Below are 17,369 nucleotides of genomic sequence, written 5' to 3'. Positions count from 1 at the left end.
TGCCAGCTGCACAATGTGGGATTATCAAAATAATGGAAATTGACACACATTGCACACACTGCCTCTCTTTAGCTGCCTCTTTTAACATTTATCAGGAGGTCACCTAGGGAAATATGCCTCCAACATAAACTAGTTGCTAGTCTTTCTGTTGTACCCAGTCCTCAGTGGAACATTTATTACCTTATCCTGCCTAGACAGAACGGTGATTTTTCTTGAGTCTTATGGTTTTCCTCTACTGCAAGCTGCCTTTGCGTGTTTTGTTTTGCTCATTCATGTTTCCCAACAGTGTTAACATCTGAGTGTTTCTTTTGGCAAAGTATCTAGAGCAGCAGGGCTCCAAGTGTTGCCCTTCAGGGCTCTTTGGAAGGGTGTGGATTGGGTGGGATTCTTGCATGTCACTGGCGCTGCACAGCGTGGCACACTACATCTTCCAGAGGGACCTGTGGCCGCACGATCCTTGACCACATCAGTCAGTGACTTAAGCTAGAGGATGGCAGCTTCAAGAAGTAATATATTTTTCTCCAAAAACAGCCTCTGTACTCCTTTTACTCTGTACAATTAGTTTCTGATGCTCAAAGCCTAAGGTCACACAGGGTTCTGTGAAATGTGACCACTATCAGTACAATCTGAATATCCACCATTAGATTACTTTTCATTTGTTCTATTGTTTACCCTAGTTTATTACTTATCTTACATAGTTTAAAATGTTTATCTTTTCTCCCATCAGCTTCACCCTTAGCAATTGCACTAGCTTAGGAATCAGTGACCACAGGAGAGAGGAAATGATAAGGGCAAAGTGTAGAGGAGAATGGAGGATGGGAGAGGCTTGAGCCAAGAGGCAGTCTTGGTCTAGAATGAGGTCAGCCTGAATCAAGAACCCTGGAGACTGTGAATTAAAGGGCATGATCAGGGGACTCAGACAATAATAGAAGAGCCAGACAGGCTGGTCAGAATGAAGAAGGTGATAGCACGGCCCAGGGTCTGTAGCAGCAGCAGGAGAAGTGTGAGGTTTCTCTAGTGCTGGGACCCAAAGTCTTTAAATAGGAAGTTAATGAGGTGTCATGTTGCACTCCGTGAAGGCAATGTCCTCATTCTCATTCTAGTGCACTGTTATCCACTGGAGGCTCTCTGCTACCCCCTACTTCCCCTGTTCTGTTTAGAATAAAGGTGCCCAGGAAAGAGAAGATCCTGGTTTTAAATTTGGAGTAGCTCATCTCCAGTTTGTTTGCCTTGGTATTGAGTATGAGCACATGGTGGCAAGGGCAGGGGATGATATAAGGTTGGTGCAAAAATAATGTCTTATTTCAAAGTCTATTTTAAAAATGAAAAAACCCATGATTATGAAAATATTTATTCATTAACATAACTTCCTTTGTTTTCTAGAACCTCATTCTATCTGTCAACTATCTTATAAATGCCATGCTTATAAAATTCTTTAGGTTTTGAAGCAAAATATGAATCCAACTAATTTTCAACTTCTTCTCTTGATGCCAACCTAAGACCATCAAAATGATTCTAGAGTCCCTGAAACAAGTGATAATCAGAAGGAGCAAGGTCAAGAGAATATGGAGGATGAAGCAATATTTCCCAATAAGCCCTTCCAAGAAATTTTTGGTGAGCTGAGCTGTGTGCGGACAAGCATTATCGTGATGGAAGATGACAGCCTTTCTGATGATTAAGGAGGTTCACTTTTGATTCAAAGCTGCTTTCAAATGACAAAGTTGTTCATAGTAAAGATTAGCAATGATTGGTTGTTATCTGACAGTTCGTAATGGACAATTCCTTCCATATCCCAGCATACACCCAACATTATCTTCTTTGGATGAAGTCCTCCTCTTGGTTGTTGAATTTTTCTTCCTCCTCAACTGATCCATGATTGGCAGCATTTAATGTTATGGTAAAGGATCCACTTCTCAGCACCTATAACAAGTCTACCTTAAAAATGGTGCCTGAAGGTGTTGCGAAAGCAATGATTCACAACAAGCAACACGCTATTGCAGATTCTCTGGAGACAGTTTGTGTGTGACCCATTTTCCAATTACTGAAACCTTTTCAATCCTTTTCAGTTGGCATAGCATGGTTGTATGGGCTACTTTAAATTGTTCTGCAAATTCCCTAGAGGTAATGGTGGGGTTTTCTGTGACAACAGCTTCCAACACTTCAGAATTAAGTTTTTTTTGGATGACCCTCTTTTGACTCATTTTCCAAACTGAAATCCCCGCTTCAGAAATGGGAAAATCACCTCCTGCAACTTCTTTCAGTCACTGCATCATTCTCATAAACGCTCTGAATAGATGTTGCTGCTGTACTTGCATTGGCACCTTTATGAAACTCATAGAGTAAAACATTTCTAATGTGGTCCTTAGATGGGATGAACATAGGTGCAAATATTGCAGATGATTATGAATAATACTTCAATAATCTGAAAAAATAAGGTATAAATTAGTCACTGTGGCATCAAAAAATTATAAAAAGAGGCACAAATTTAATAAATACTGTCTAAAACTTTCTTTTTAAAAAATAGGGCATTGCTTTTGCACCAACAAAAGGAGCAGAGGCAGTTGAATACCTGGGACATAAAGAAGAGTAGCATGGTCTGGCTGAAGTATCCCAAGATGCCCACGATGGCAAACGTCATGCCAGCAGAGTAACAAAAGGTATTGCCACAAACACTTATGAAGGGTACCAGTTTTGGTAGAGCAATCCCAATATGGTTTAAAACATAGAGTATCATGAAATAGAGGGAAATGACAAGATCATCCTGACAATAATCTTTCAGCTTCACCAGGTTGAAGGTGATGACAGAAATAGAAATGACTACAACTGGCCAGCATTAATTCCTGCTAGAATATTGATGGCATTGATACAGAACACTGTCAACAGCCCCATGTAAACATAGTGTAGGATCCCCAAGTTCAGGTGCAAACCAAGAATTATACAACTATTATTAAAGAAGATAGTGGGTAGTCTGGTTATCTATTGTTCCATAACCAAGCACCCCAAAATTTAGTGGCTTAAAACAACCACAACCACTTACGTTGCTCATGAATATGTAATTTGGACAGAGCTCAGTGACATCAGTTGGGACTTAAGAGGATCCCCTTCCAAGATTGTTCACTCACATATCTAACAGGTTGGTGCTAGCAGCTCGCTAAGAGATCAACAAAGATTATTAGCTAGTGGCCACATCTGTCTCCATATGGGTCTTGTAATGAGAATGTTGAGTTCCCTCGCTGCATGGAGTCTGGGTTCTAAGACTATTTCAAGTCACAAAGTGGAAGCTACCCTTAAAACCTGGACCTAGAAACTAGCACCATCACTTCCACCATAATCTATTAGCCAATCAGTCACAGAGCCTGCCCAGTTTCAAAGGGAGAGGCTATGGACCCCTCTTTTTAATGGGAGGAGGGTGAATTTGCAGCCATTTTTAATCTAGTACAGTGGGTCAAAACTTCAAGCTCTAAAATGTATTCATTCTTTTTTATTATTATTATTTTTTTTACAAAATACCAGCTTGTTTGAGTATAGCATATTTGTACTTAAAAGCAATTTCTTTTTTCATTTTGAATACTTGTGTGAGATAGGTAGAATAAATAGTGTTACCAACACTCTACAGGGAATTGAGATAGAGGAATTTTGACTTGCTTATGGTAACAATCGTACTGCAGCAAACGTAGGAAGGTTTGCTTCCTCCCAGGTCTCCAATGCTTCCCACAACTTTGTCTAGCTTGTGATTGGGCTTTGACCAGTCATAAAGACTAGCCTGTGGCTCAAGAAGAACATAATTTTAATGGTCAGACCAATGCACCACGGGTACCCAAGTTTTATGATATCCAGCTGTGGAATGTATCATCATGTCTCTGAGGTCTCACTTATTGAGATCAGTGTTCAGTTTTGGTGTACCGTCTGTTGTCCAAGGCTTCCTAATGATTTTCTGGGCTGGCTTCCCTTCTCACTGGGAATAGAGGAGTTGTCAAAAGCCCAGTACATTCTTTTCTGCATTGTAAAGCCATCAGGACTTAATTAGAGAGAATTCTTCAACAACAATTGATTTGTTCAACTATCATTCAATTTGAAGTACTCTTTTTTCATTAAAAATTACTTTAAAGTTGTTGGATACCCAGCTTTGGGTTTTTTTGAGTATGTCTCTATCTATTTTACCTCCTGCCTTTAGCAAGTTTCTATAATTAGACTGTAGTTCAAAAACTACTTCAAGATAGAATTTATTAGAAACTTTTATTTAATATTGATTATTTTTAGATACCTGTAGATTTTGATAACTAAATTAAAAAATAGAGTTGATTAAACCTGAGAACTCTGAGCTTTCAGAAAGTGTTTTAAACCATTGCTCAGAGTCTAGGCCTTTGGAAAATCTACTTCATGTTTGTTTCTGGCTCCTTCCCCCTGAATTTTAAGTCTCCTTTGTGTTTAGAGGAAAGTTGCAACCATATGTTTCTGATTCATTTATAACTAACATTTAGAGTTAGCTCATGAAGCTATTGTTTTGTAAGAACATGTACTTTAAAGTTGTATGTGATCCATGTTAAGCCCCTTTTCTTCTTTGAACAGAGAAACAATTCTTTTTCAAACTTCACAATTCTTTTTCAAACTTTACCTTAAAAATTATTTTAAGATGCTGAGCCATTGACGGTGTTGAAGGGATTGCCCCTGTCAGTCTCTTCGTATTATGACTGTGGTTCTAAACTTAGTTAGAATAAGATAGTTACTTGTTTCAAAACTAAGATTCCTAGACCTCAATATGGGTTAGACTGGGAACCTGTATTTTTAGAAGCTCCTCACGTGATCCGGAGGATCAACTTAGTTATTGAAAATAATTTGTGAACTCTTCACACACACACACACACACACACACACACACACACACACACACGAATGCACAATTATCAAGAGGAAATTGAGTTCCAGTCTAGGCCACAACATCCTACCCTCATTCCCTGGACTCTGCCCTTCTTCCACCTTTAAGAATAGATACCAGGTAAAGCGGCAGCTTTATTTCTGCATTTGTCTACACAATTCAGAGAGTATTTCTTCTACCAGGTCTAAAAACGGAGGCTGAGGTGGGAGAACAAAACACAACGGATGGTTTTTAAGACCCCAAATTGTGGAGAAGTGTTTCCCTGGCATTTCTTTAATCTTTCACTTCCAGCTCACAACTTTACTGTGGGCTTAATGATGACAGTCCAATGTCATTGCAGGGGCATTGACAGATGCTTAAATCCTTTAAGCCAGGGTTAGATGATGTACAGTTCACTGCCGTTTGGAATCTTGTCAATGCTGGCAATGGAATTTCTCAATTGTCTAAATGGAGTGCAATCACTAGGTTGGTGGTTGCTCCATGTCCAGTGTGTGAGGTAGAACCCTGAGCTGGGAAATTATCTTTTCCAGTCAGGGCAGTGTCTTCTCAATGTCTGCCTTGAAGAACACCCAGCACCAAGCTTGACTTTTAGTCTCAAGATAATGTATGGGAATGGGTCCAACTTGATTTTAGCAATTAAATTCACCATGTAAAAGTTCTTACAATTTTACTAGACTAGCATTCTCAACAGCCATTAATGAGCCAAGTCCCCTGCAATTTTATAAATGAAGGGATTCAGACTATGATTATGTGTAAATCCTCCCCAAATCACCTGCTCTAGTCAGAAGGCATGATATAGAAGAGAAAACAATAATGTTTTGGAAAATGATGACATTCTGTAAATAAAATCTGGCAGCAAAAGTTCTTAGCAAAACTAATGTTCAAGTCAGCATGCCTCAATTTATTGCCCCATGAATCAGAAATTAAATCTTCCTCAATCATTCTTATACATCTGAACTGTGACATCGTTAACTGTGAACACTCCACAGGTACCTAGACTGTTAATACAATAAGCCAAAATGAATATAAATGATTGAAGAGAAAAGCAAATTAGTTTCCTTGAAATTTTCTGGAGAATTGAGTTTACATTAACTAGAATGTATGAGGCTGTCAAAGGGTATAGGGGTTAGGGAATGGAAGAAGTGCAATTATTATTATTATTAATCCTCACTCAAGGATATGTTTATTGATTTTTAGAGGGAGAGGAAGGAAGAGATGGAGAAACATTGATGTGACAGAGAAACATTGATTGGTTGCCTCCCTTACATGCCCCAATTGGGGATCGAATCCGCAACCTAGGTATGCGTCTTGCCCAGGCATCAAACCTGGAACTTAAGTATGTATTCTACTGGAACTGAACACACAAACTTTTGGCACATGTGATAACCCTTCAACCAAATGAGCCATCTGGCCAAGGCAGAAATGGAATTATTATGACTTTCATGTCCATAGGGACTTTTGCGTTCCCTAGGTGATAATAAACACTGAAAGTATTTGTTGGCAAAGGAGACCTAGCTTGTTGCTGGAATTGCTTTCCATTCAGCTTCTTTCATGACTTTTTCCATTTCCAAAGAGTGATGCATACTCTGAATCTGCTTCAAGAATTCTTTCCAGCCCATCCCTCTCCTTGTCTGCTAACCTTCCAACCAAATATCAGAAAAGTGTAAAAATATTCAAGTGTCCTGCTTAGGAAGATATATGTTCTACTGATGTTCTCCAGCAAAACATCTTGATAGGGTATTTTAGTTGTGTGAGCAGCAAGAGACAGAAAGTGAGTAGCAAGAGAGCAAGAGAGAGGGAATGAGGAACTCAGAAAAGTTAGAAGCGTTGAACTACAAGGAGATCTAGAGAGAGAGAGAGAGTAGAATACTCTCATGTGGGTATTAGGGCTGGCAGGGGCTATGAGCAAGGGCTTTTCATAATAGCAACATTTAATATTACATTTTAAATTATTGGATGCACTGTTCAGTGCTGGAACCTAAGCCTCATGAGGTACCACTGAACTTAAGTAGAGTTAGCTACACACACCTCCTTGCATTGATGATAATTTGGCAGAGGAATTAAAATGACATGGTGCTGCGTTCCACTTTAGGGTCAACCTAGGGTGGTAAGAAGACTGTCACAGGACATGAGACACTGGGTAGAAAGTCAGAATTTAGACAAAGCAGAATATCAGAGTAGGAGGGAATTAAAGGACAACTAAGACCCAGAGACCCCTCTGCTCTTGTCTGAGTTGCCATCCATTCCGTATGGCCCACTAAGATAATCCTTCAGCTGGTCTTGCTGTTCTCTCTCTTGTCCTGCTATATAGTGCATTCTCCACAAAAGCAATTGAGCAGAACTTTGTAAAATGTAAATTACAAGATGGAGGAATAGGACTTTTCCTACTATTGTCCTTCCACAGACCACTGATTTTGACAATGTACAGATGAGAGTAATGTCATGGGAGTCTACTAGTTCAGTGGAGACATTCCAGCACAGTGGAGAAATTCCAGCGCACTCTTGGAGCAGAAATCTAAGAATAGCTGCATCAAGGAGGGTTAAGAAGGACAGTTTCACTTTATCCATACTACCTCTTCCCCAAAGCACCAGAGTTTAGTGCTAGATGGACTCCCTCAGCCTGCGATTTTTCCACAGGGAAAAGTGATAGCATGGCAATTGTTTGATCAGCTTCCTTGACTATGTGAGGTACTGCCTAACTTCTTCATCTCATTCATAAAATGGAGGTGATTGACATAGCTGATGGGTTGGGAAGACTGATAGAAACAACGACTCAGAACTCATCAATGGGTGATGGATTTTACTACCGTGATTAGTAGATGCCATGAGGAAGCTGCACACAAGCTATCTGGGACTCATCACCTGTGGACCACTCTATGCCTCACCCATCCCACAGGTTAGCTTCCCAAGCACACCCCTGCAGACAGTGAGTGCAAGCTTTTACAGATGGCCATAAGCACACAGAGAAAGGTGGCACAACTCTGTAGGATTGGGAGAAGGCACACAAACTTGAGCAATTCAGGGTACTGCCCCAGATGCTCTCAGCACCTGACTTTGCAAGATTGATAGAAGGCATACAGTCTAAAAAATTTCTTCTGAAAAGAGAACAAGAAGTATTGACACAAGAAAAAGTGTAGGCCAATATCCCCAATGAGTATAGATGCAAAAATCCTCAACAAACTATTAGCAAATTGAATTCAATAGCACATTAAAAGGAACAAACACCATGATCAAATGGGATTTATTCTTGGAATGCAAATATGGTTCAACATATTCAAATCAATAAATGTAGTACACCATGTTAACAGAATAAAGAATAAAAATCATATGGTTACTTCAAAAGATACATTTGACATATTACAGTATCCTTTCATGATAAACTCAGCAATTTATGTATAAAAGGAATGTACCTCAACATGATAAAGGCTATATATAATAAGCCCATTGTAGGCATCATACTCAATGAAGAAAAACTGAAAGCTTTTCCTCCAAAATCAAGAATGAGGCACCACTCAGTTTAGGAGAATTAGCCCACTCTCACCATTGTATGCAACATGGTACTGAAGTCCTAGCCAGAGCAATGAGTTAAGGAAAAAAAATAAAAGGCATCCAAATTAGAAAGAAAGAAGTAAAATTGTTTATGTTTGCAGATGATAAGGTCTTATAATAGAAAACCCTAAGGGCTCCACTGTTAGAATTATTAAAGCATTCAGTGAATTACGTGCAACAAAGTCAACATACAAAAACCAGCAACATTTCTATGCCCTACCAACAAACTGCCTGAAAAAGCAATTAAGGAAATAATTCCTTTTATAAGAGAATTAAAAAAAAAAAAAAAAGGTACTTAGGTGTACATTTAGTCAGAGAGGTGAAAATATCTATATTGAAAACTATAAAGCACTGATTTAAAAAAAAAGTAAAAGTACAAATAAATAGATATTTCATGTTCCTGAATTAGAAGTAATATTGTTAAGATCCCCATATTACCCAAAGCAATCCACATATTCAATGCAATTCCTGTCAAAATTTCAATAGCATGTTCCCTGAAACACACAAAACAATCCTGAAAGTTCATATGGAAACACAAAAGATCTTGAATACTTGAAATACTCTTGAGCAAGAAGAACAAAGTTGAAAGTATCAAACTTTATAATTTTAAATTATATTACAAAGCTATAGTAATCAAAACAGTATGGTATTGGCATAAAAACAGATACATAGACCAGTAGAATTTAAGAGAACATTCAGAAATAAAGCCATATATGGTCAACTAATATTCAACAAAAGCACTAAGAATATACAACAAGGAAAGAATAATCTTTTTTATAAATGGTGTTGGGAAACTGGATATCTACATGCAACAGAATGAAATTGGACTCTTACCTTACACCATATGCAAAAAGAATCAACTCAAAGTGGACTGAAGACTAAAACATGAGACCTGAAACTGCAAAACTTCTAAAAGAAAACATAGGGGAAGAGCTCCTTGACATTAATCTTGATGATAATTTTTACATTTTGTACCAAAAACATGGGCAACAAAAGCAAAAATAAATAAGTAGGATTATATCATGCTAAAAAGTATCTGCACAGAAAACAATAAATAAAATGAAAAAGTAACTTTCAGAATGGGAGAAAATATTTGAAAACTATCTGCTAAGGTGTTAATATCCAATATATGATACATAAGGAACGCATATAATTCAATGGCAAAAACAATGAACCCAATTTAAAAAACGGGAAAAAGGCCTACATAGATATTTTTCCAAAGAAGACATACAAATGACCTACAAGTATATAAAATGTGCTCAACATCACCAATAAACAGGAAAATGCCAATCAGAACCATGAGATATCACCTCACATCTGTTAGGTTGGCTATCATCAAGAAGACAACCAATAACAAGTGCTGGTAAGGCTGTGGACATGAGGAAACCCTCATGCACTGTTGGTGGAATTATAAATTGGTGCAAACACTATGGAAAACAGTATAAAGTTTCCTCAAAAACAAAAACAGATCTATCATATGATCCAGCAATTTCACTTTGGGATATTTGAAGAAAACAAAAACACAAATTTAAAAAGATATATGAACCTCTATGTTAATTGCAGCATTATTTACAATAACTATATGGTCTGTCTAGAAGGTATCCAGCCACGTAGTATGAAAAATAGAGACATTTATTGAAGAAGATACAAGATACAAAAGACATGAGACAATGATACCTCAGTCCTCTTCAACTCCCAAGATCCCTGTCTTCTGGTATTTATTTATGCCCTTGTGCAAATTCCAATAATCTTGAATGTCAGCTGGACCTTGTAACTCCTGTCTATTGAACAGAACTCAGCAAAAGTAATGGGATGGTTACAAAAAGACTGTGATTTCTATCTTGCCTTCTCTTGCCCTCTCTTCTCTCTGGGAGTCATTGCTCTGGAGGCACCAGACTGCCATGTTTTGAGTAGCCTGTGGAGAGGCCCACATGGCAAGGAGCTGATGTCTCTGGCCTACAGCCATCGAGACCTGAGACCTATAAACAGCTACATGAGTCAGGTTCTCTCCCAGTTGGGCCTGGAGGTGATGGTAATCCCAGCAGACACTATGTACCCTTGTGACCCTGAATCAGAGGCCTCTAGCTAATCCTCAGAAACTATGAGATAATAAATATGCATTGTTTGAAGTGGCTAAGTTTTGGAATAATTTGTTACAGAGCAATTGATAACTAACTTCTCCACTGGAATGTAAGCTCCACAGAGAAGGGACTTTCTCTTGTTTGGCACTGTCTCCCAAGCCGGTAGAATGATAAACATTGAGTTTAAATGAGTAAGACTATGGGGGTTGGGGAAGGGTACCGGATTTCACAAAATACGTGGGATGAAAGTTAGAGACAATGTTGTTGTTTATAGATAAAGTTGTTCTTAGGGCCAAAAGCGACTCCAGAAGTCTTAGGAGTACTCAAGTATAAGACATTCTGGTAATCCCAGACTCATAGTACTAATCTCCTGACCATGGTCGTTGACACTGGTCCATGTTGCTTAGCAAGTCTTCACTGAGTGCCTGGACAAGCTCAAGCTGAAGGTGAGAAAAACTTTACACAGTTACTGTGCATTTGGAAGAATGACTTAAACCTCCCGCATTTTCCTCATCTGTAAAGACATCACAGGGATGTTGGTAACACATAGAATAAAATACATACATAATGGGCTATGATTTGTTCTCAATAAATGATGGTCAACTTCCCCTCAGTGAGCTTATTATATGAGGAGATAAAATTCATACATAAAGAAGATAACCACCATGGGAGTAATGTTTGTAATGCTAAGTACCAGATGTTTATGAGGTAGGAGTTATAATGGAATAATTATTTTCTGGTTTTTCTTTCTGTAGTGTGGGGTGTTGGGTGCACATTGTCATTTGGGCATAGCACCAGAAAACTCCATAATTTTCCTTATTAATGTTAGAAAGAAAACAAACTTCTGAAAATGGTTAATAATTCCAACTTTGCTGGTGAAGCCTGGAAAATGTAGCAAAAAAATGACAGATTTACTCCTACTACTGATTAATTATCGTAGTGATACTTTCATGTGGTTTGGGGAAAATTCACTGTTCATAAAGCCTAAGTATCCATTTCCAGGAAAGATGGAGCAGGATCTCTCAATCCAAACCTCCACTGGAGGAATCACACTGAAAATAATGCTTTCCTTTTCATGGCTTCCTTTAAATTATATAAAGAATTCTTTGGGTTTCAAAGGAAAATTACTACTACTAATAATAATTATAATAAACATTTCATTATGTGCTGACTAATATTCATATTGTGAGCAGCTCTTTTGAATTGCAAGGGGAAAAATGAATATGAAATCATTTTAGAAATTCCCAGCTTTCTGAAAGAAGTTTTACTTTGAAAGGAAACTAACAGTATAATAGGAACCACATTGGGATCAGCACATTCAATGCAACGGAGAAAAAGTGACTGTAGCTGTCTACACATATAGGCGGGTCATTCAAGCTGGTTCGAAAATTCCATTTTCCACCCGTGGTCTGTGTGTCCACATGGTGACAAATGAGCCAAGCAGGGCTTTTGAGGTGTTGGCGCCACCAGTTAGTGCCAGATGGAATGTGGTGAAAGTTCTGATTTGTACCTTTCAGACCAGAGGTCCTTGCCAAAATGGATGGGTCCTTCTGGCCACCTCTTGTAAGTACAGCCACAGGTATTCAGTTGAAACCTGTGGGTGAGAAAGACATAAACAGGTGCTATAAATTTTTCAGACCAGGAAGCCACAGGCCATTTAGTAAATGGTAAATCCAATGGTCCAGAAAAACAAAGGGGTTTCTTTTCATCAGAATGATCAGGCTTATTCAACAAATATTTATTGAGCACCTACTCTGCCAGATATAATAGAGACCAATGAGGTCTCTTGTGTAAAGAGTGAGGTGAGGGAGCAAAACTCCAAATCACCTGGGATGGTGTGGACCTACCTGTGCACCACAACCTGATGGGAAGGAAGAGCCAGTGTCCTGGGCACAGGCCCAACAACCTGAGCATTGTGGCATCCATTCTGCCCATGACCCTGGGGGGTGCTGCTTTTATGGGGTGATATTTCTGCCTTGGCTTGCCCAGGCCAAGACCTTTCATGTTTTGGAGGAAATACAGCTTTTGCTGTAATAATTCACAAACAAGTCAATAGTCTCAGTGGAAATGAAAAAGCATATTTTAAGCTTAAATCTGAGTTTATGTCTTTGAATACCAACTGTTGAGTCATAAAGCTGAAAGGGATGTTGAAAGTTAATTTACTCAACACACTCCTGGCTTACACTGTTCTAAAAAATATGGAAATATCTCTAATAAAAGCAGACCTTCTGAGGAAAGGCCATTGTTTCTCATAATAACATATTGTTGTGTTTTGTTGCCTTCATAGTTAACAAATTTTTAATCATATTTAACCTAAGTCCCTCCAGCAGCATTTTATATCTACCTGAAAATATACATTCTGCTCCTGGATAGTTGAATAGTAGTTGATTACGAGCCTTATATGATAACAGTTATGTAATTGTTATCTTAGTGGTTTTCAGATCCAATTCCTCTTAATTTGTTCTTGGTAACACTCATGCTTGTAAATAAGCATGCTCAATGGGATACCAAGAAGGATGATATTGAGGTGCCAGACATTGAATTAAGTGTTTTATCTAGATTATTTCTATCACTGCTTAAAACAAGCCTTTGAGGTAGTGTCAATAATTTCCCCCACTTATAAATGGGAAAACTAAGGCTTTCAGAGAAGTTTGTATTTTGCATGAGACCATGGTGGAACTATAATGTAAATATATAACAGTGTCAAAGTTTTCCAGTTACTGGTAGAGATAAGATTGATTGAGTGTTGATTGATCAACTTTATTACTTTTAAAAATAAGCTTGGTCATTTTCTAATGTCCAGGTGTCACTCAATTGTTTCCCAAACTAGGGGGTTATTTTTCCAGATTCTTACTCTTTTTCTAACTATAAGCTCTTGTTTAAGCCTTTGTTTAATCTGCAGCTTCAAATCCACAAAAATAATGGCTGGTGATGCATCTAATACTTTTGTTATTTTCTTTGGGCATTCAAGAACAAGGGGTTTATCAGGATATAACCCCATTGTGAGAAAAGGAGCATATACTTATCTGCTTAAGCCAGAAGCTCTTAATCTTGGCTGAACATTAAAATCACTTAGGGGATCTTTTAAAAATCCTGATGTCAAGGCCACGCCCAAGACCAATTAAATTAGAATCTCTGTGGGTGATATCCCAGTGATTACCCTGAGCATCCAAGGTTGAAACCAATTATTTAAATAATTCTCCCCTGGACTTTCTCTATACTGATCCTCCTTTACTTACAATGGGGTTATATCCTGATAAAGCCATTGTAATTGAAAAATATTGTAAGTCAAAAATGCATTTAATACATATAACCTACTGAACATCATAGCTTAGCCAAGCCTACATTAAATGTGTTCAGAACACTTAGCCTATCTTGGGAAATTATCTTGAGTTTTATCTCAAGAGTAATTGCCTTCTTTTTTTCAACAGAAGCAAGAAACACAGAAGAACATTTTGTAGAAATGATGGGATACAAAAACAAAATAATATATAAAAATAAAATGCTGGCAACACAGCATACTACAGAGCATCAGTTGTTCACCCTGGAGATCACCTGCCTGATGGGGCTGTGGCTCACTGTCACCGCTCAGCCTCATGAGAAGCTACTGTACTGCATGTCACTACCCCAGGAAAAGATCAAAATTCAAAATTTGAAGTATGCTTTTAATTGAATGCGTATCATTTTTGTACCATCCTAAAGTTAAAAAAAAAAAATTATAAGTCAAATCATCGTAAGTCAGAGACCATCTGTATATCTGTTTTACCTGTGGTCTATTCTGGCTTTCACTCATCTATCTAGCACTATGTATTGGCCAATTCAGTACCTCTTCCCAAATGCCATCTCGTTACCTACTTCTAATATAGAGGCTGAAGAAACCCAGACTTCTCTGAAGATGAAGAAGCTGTATGATATAGTTCTGGCCAATGACAGGAAAGTAACTTCCTGTTGAGGATTTCTGGGAAGGCTACACATCCAGGTGTTTCCAATAATGAGTTTAGTTTAGGTGGTTGAATTTTTTATTTTTCATTTGAATGTTTCATATTTATCTGAATGTTTCTATAGATATAGATTGAGCACCTGACTTGAAACAAGGTAATTTAAAGATGAAATCAAGGGAGAATTTGATCTGTTCTTATAGATGACTTAGTATCTCTCTGTTTCCTTATAGAGATCTTGGAGTTCATGACAAAAGTGTCTTAAGGAAGGTAAAGGCTAAGAAATTTAAAAGTGCTAAGGTTTTCTTTGAAATTTCAGGGGAAGGTGATATGATTCCCTCAAAATACTTGTTGGACATAATTTTTGTGTTAGACATATGATATTTATAAGGGGAAACCAAAAAATTATGGGTAATATAGTCTCAGGGTAGCAAGTGATAAATCAGAGCATGTATATTTACAATATGTGTGTGCCTGTGTGATATGTTTGCTAATCTTTTGTGTCACTTTTTATTGAATTTATAATGTACATACAGAAAAGTGCACATATTATGAAGAAGAGGGCAAATAATTTTCATAGAGTAACACATCTCTGTACTAAAACCCAGGTCAAAAAACAGAACATTATCAGGACTGTGTGAGTCCCCTTGTTGTCCCTTTTAAGGATTACTTCCTTGACCAAGGATAACAACTAAATTGTCATTTCTTTTCTTCTTTTTCTTTTTTGTTTTTAAAACAAATCTATGTGTAGAAGAACAATGTCACCTCTTCTCCTATTTTCACATGCCTCTACTGAGATGGGGAAGTCAAGCCTGTTCTGTGGCACATTTAATTATGGGAAAATGAATAGAATGAAATAAAATTCAGACCAACAAAGCAAAGATTTAAGTTGGCATCACTTTTCATATAATTGTGATGCCGGCAGACATTCAATAAACATATCAGCATTGTTAAAATGATTTATCAGCCAAATAGTTGAATGTAAAATATTATCAATACAGGTGTCATCATTGATCTTTCTTGGGTCTCACTGCTGAAGAATGGGGCTGCTAGATGATTTCAACAAACAATCCTTGACAGGAAACCAAAGGCAGCAAGGCACAGGGATAGACAGCTGACAAATGCAGTATGGGGCCATTAAAGCATGTGATGAATTTGCCAGGAAAGTATATATTTGTGCAAGAGGTGAGCTCATATCTCCCATAAATTTGTCAGCCGTGACACAGTGTTCTCTGGCTTGGCATGAGTAATGCCTTGCTATTTGCTGCCTTTGTCTCGCAAAAGCTCTATCAGTCACTCCAGGGTTATTTACAAAGAAACGTGTCTATCAGTTACAAGGACATGACTTTGCCACTAAAAGATAACAAAAGAGGAAATCAGGCAGTGGCCTCTCAGCGAGGGATGCTTCTTTTCCAGACAAGCTCTGGACTGGAATGAATCAGATGGACGGCAATTGGCCAGGCTGGCCCTGTGCCTAGCATGACCGGTCTTAGTACATTTATCCACACTGATTAGATTAGAAATTATTAATAGGGGGCTACGGAGTAGAGCAAAAGGTCATTTAGAGTTTAATTCTGTTCTCAGATAACTTCATTTCAGCTGATGGGATTGTTATTGTAGGGGTTTTATATGTTTATAGGAAACAATATACTCAATAATGAAGTCATGCCTCCTTCTGCAAGGTCAGGGAAGCTATTGTGTAGCTAGCTTGAAGTCCTCACAATTGTGTTAATTAAGTAACAGTGATTGGGCTTGGTCTCCTCTTGAAATGCGTTTAAGGACCTAAAAGCTGCTGAGAAAGTATTCTTTAAATATAAATATATAGGAAAGCAAGTGAGACCAGAAAGCAGCCTTCGATTGAGTAAACAGAAGAGCTGACATGAAGCTTTTACTTAAGGAAGAGAGGAGTCTTATTGGCAGATGTAACTTCTTGCCACATAAATACAAATGTCTTGTCAGTTTTGTATTAAATGTAATAGGTCTTTTTTTCCTTACTCAATTCCTGATGAATCTGAAAGATGAAATTATAGAATATGATGTTGATGGAATATTATGTCTCATCAGTTCTTTTATTCCCTCCCAGGCCTGCCTGTTTGGGATAGATGAAGAGCGTGTAGAAATAGCTGCGTTTTTCTCGGATAAAGAGCCATTTCCTTGGTCTTGCTTAATAGACCAGGGCCATTAGTGACAGAGAGCTCGGCTCTGTGCTCCACTGTGAACCCCCTTTTTTGCAGGGTTTATAATTCTGACATTAAATTTGCTGAAGGTGGTTCAATACTGTTTGTTCAAAGAGACAAAAATCTCTTTTAAAAAGCAAAAATGAATTTAATTGACTTTAAATGAAGAGTAGGTTCTTGAAAAGCAGTTTATTGTCATGTGTTTCTTAAAGGCTACAAAAGAATTTTGGGTTCTATTTGTAAGTAAATCAGCTTCCATTTGCAGTGATATCGCCTTAAAGAGAATTTTGGAGTAAAATTTGGTGACTGGTGGTGATTGAGTTATGTCTTTCCAACTCCCCCCACCCCTCACACACACACACACACACACACACACACACACATACAAGAAAACTACCATCTTGAGACAGAACGTGGTTTTCCCAATAGGAGGACTATTATAGAAATGATATCTTCATTAATATAAGTTCTTTTAATATCTCTAAACAGTTGTTCTTGACAAGGGGTGATTTTGTCCCTCAGGGGACATTTGGCAATGTCTGGAAACATTTTTTTATTGTAACAAGCTGGGGGGTGGTGCTACTGGCATCCAGTGAGTAGAGGTCAGGGATACTGCAGAACATTCTCCAATACACAACACTACACCAATAACAAAGAACTATCTGCCCTTAAATGTCAAATACCAAGTTTGAGGAACCTTTCGAACCATTGAATTATGAGGATTTGGGAAGAGGTTAACTAGGGAACG

The 17,369-nt window shown here is 38.0% G+C and overlaps 1 pseudogene; it reads right to left on the bottom strand.

Annotated features, from left to right (window-relative positions):
- Positions 1-915: 915 nt before the first annotated feature.
- The window catches only part of LOC150006092 (UDP-N-acetylglucosamine--dolichyl-phosphate N-acetylglucosaminephosphotransferase pseudogene), a 113,359-nt pseudogene continuing 96,905 nt past the window's right edge, over positions 916-17,369 (bottom strand).

This window comes from Furipterus horrens, unplaced genomic scaffold (assembly GCF_987537825.1).
Source record: "Furipterus horrens unplaced genomic scaffold, mFurHor1.1.pri manual_scaffold_6, whole genome shotgun sequence".
NCBI lineage: Eukaryota > Metazoa > Chordata > Mammalia > Chiroptera > Furipteridae > Furipterus > Furipterus horrens.
This window is presented reverse-complemented; position numbering and strand designations above follow the sequence as displayed.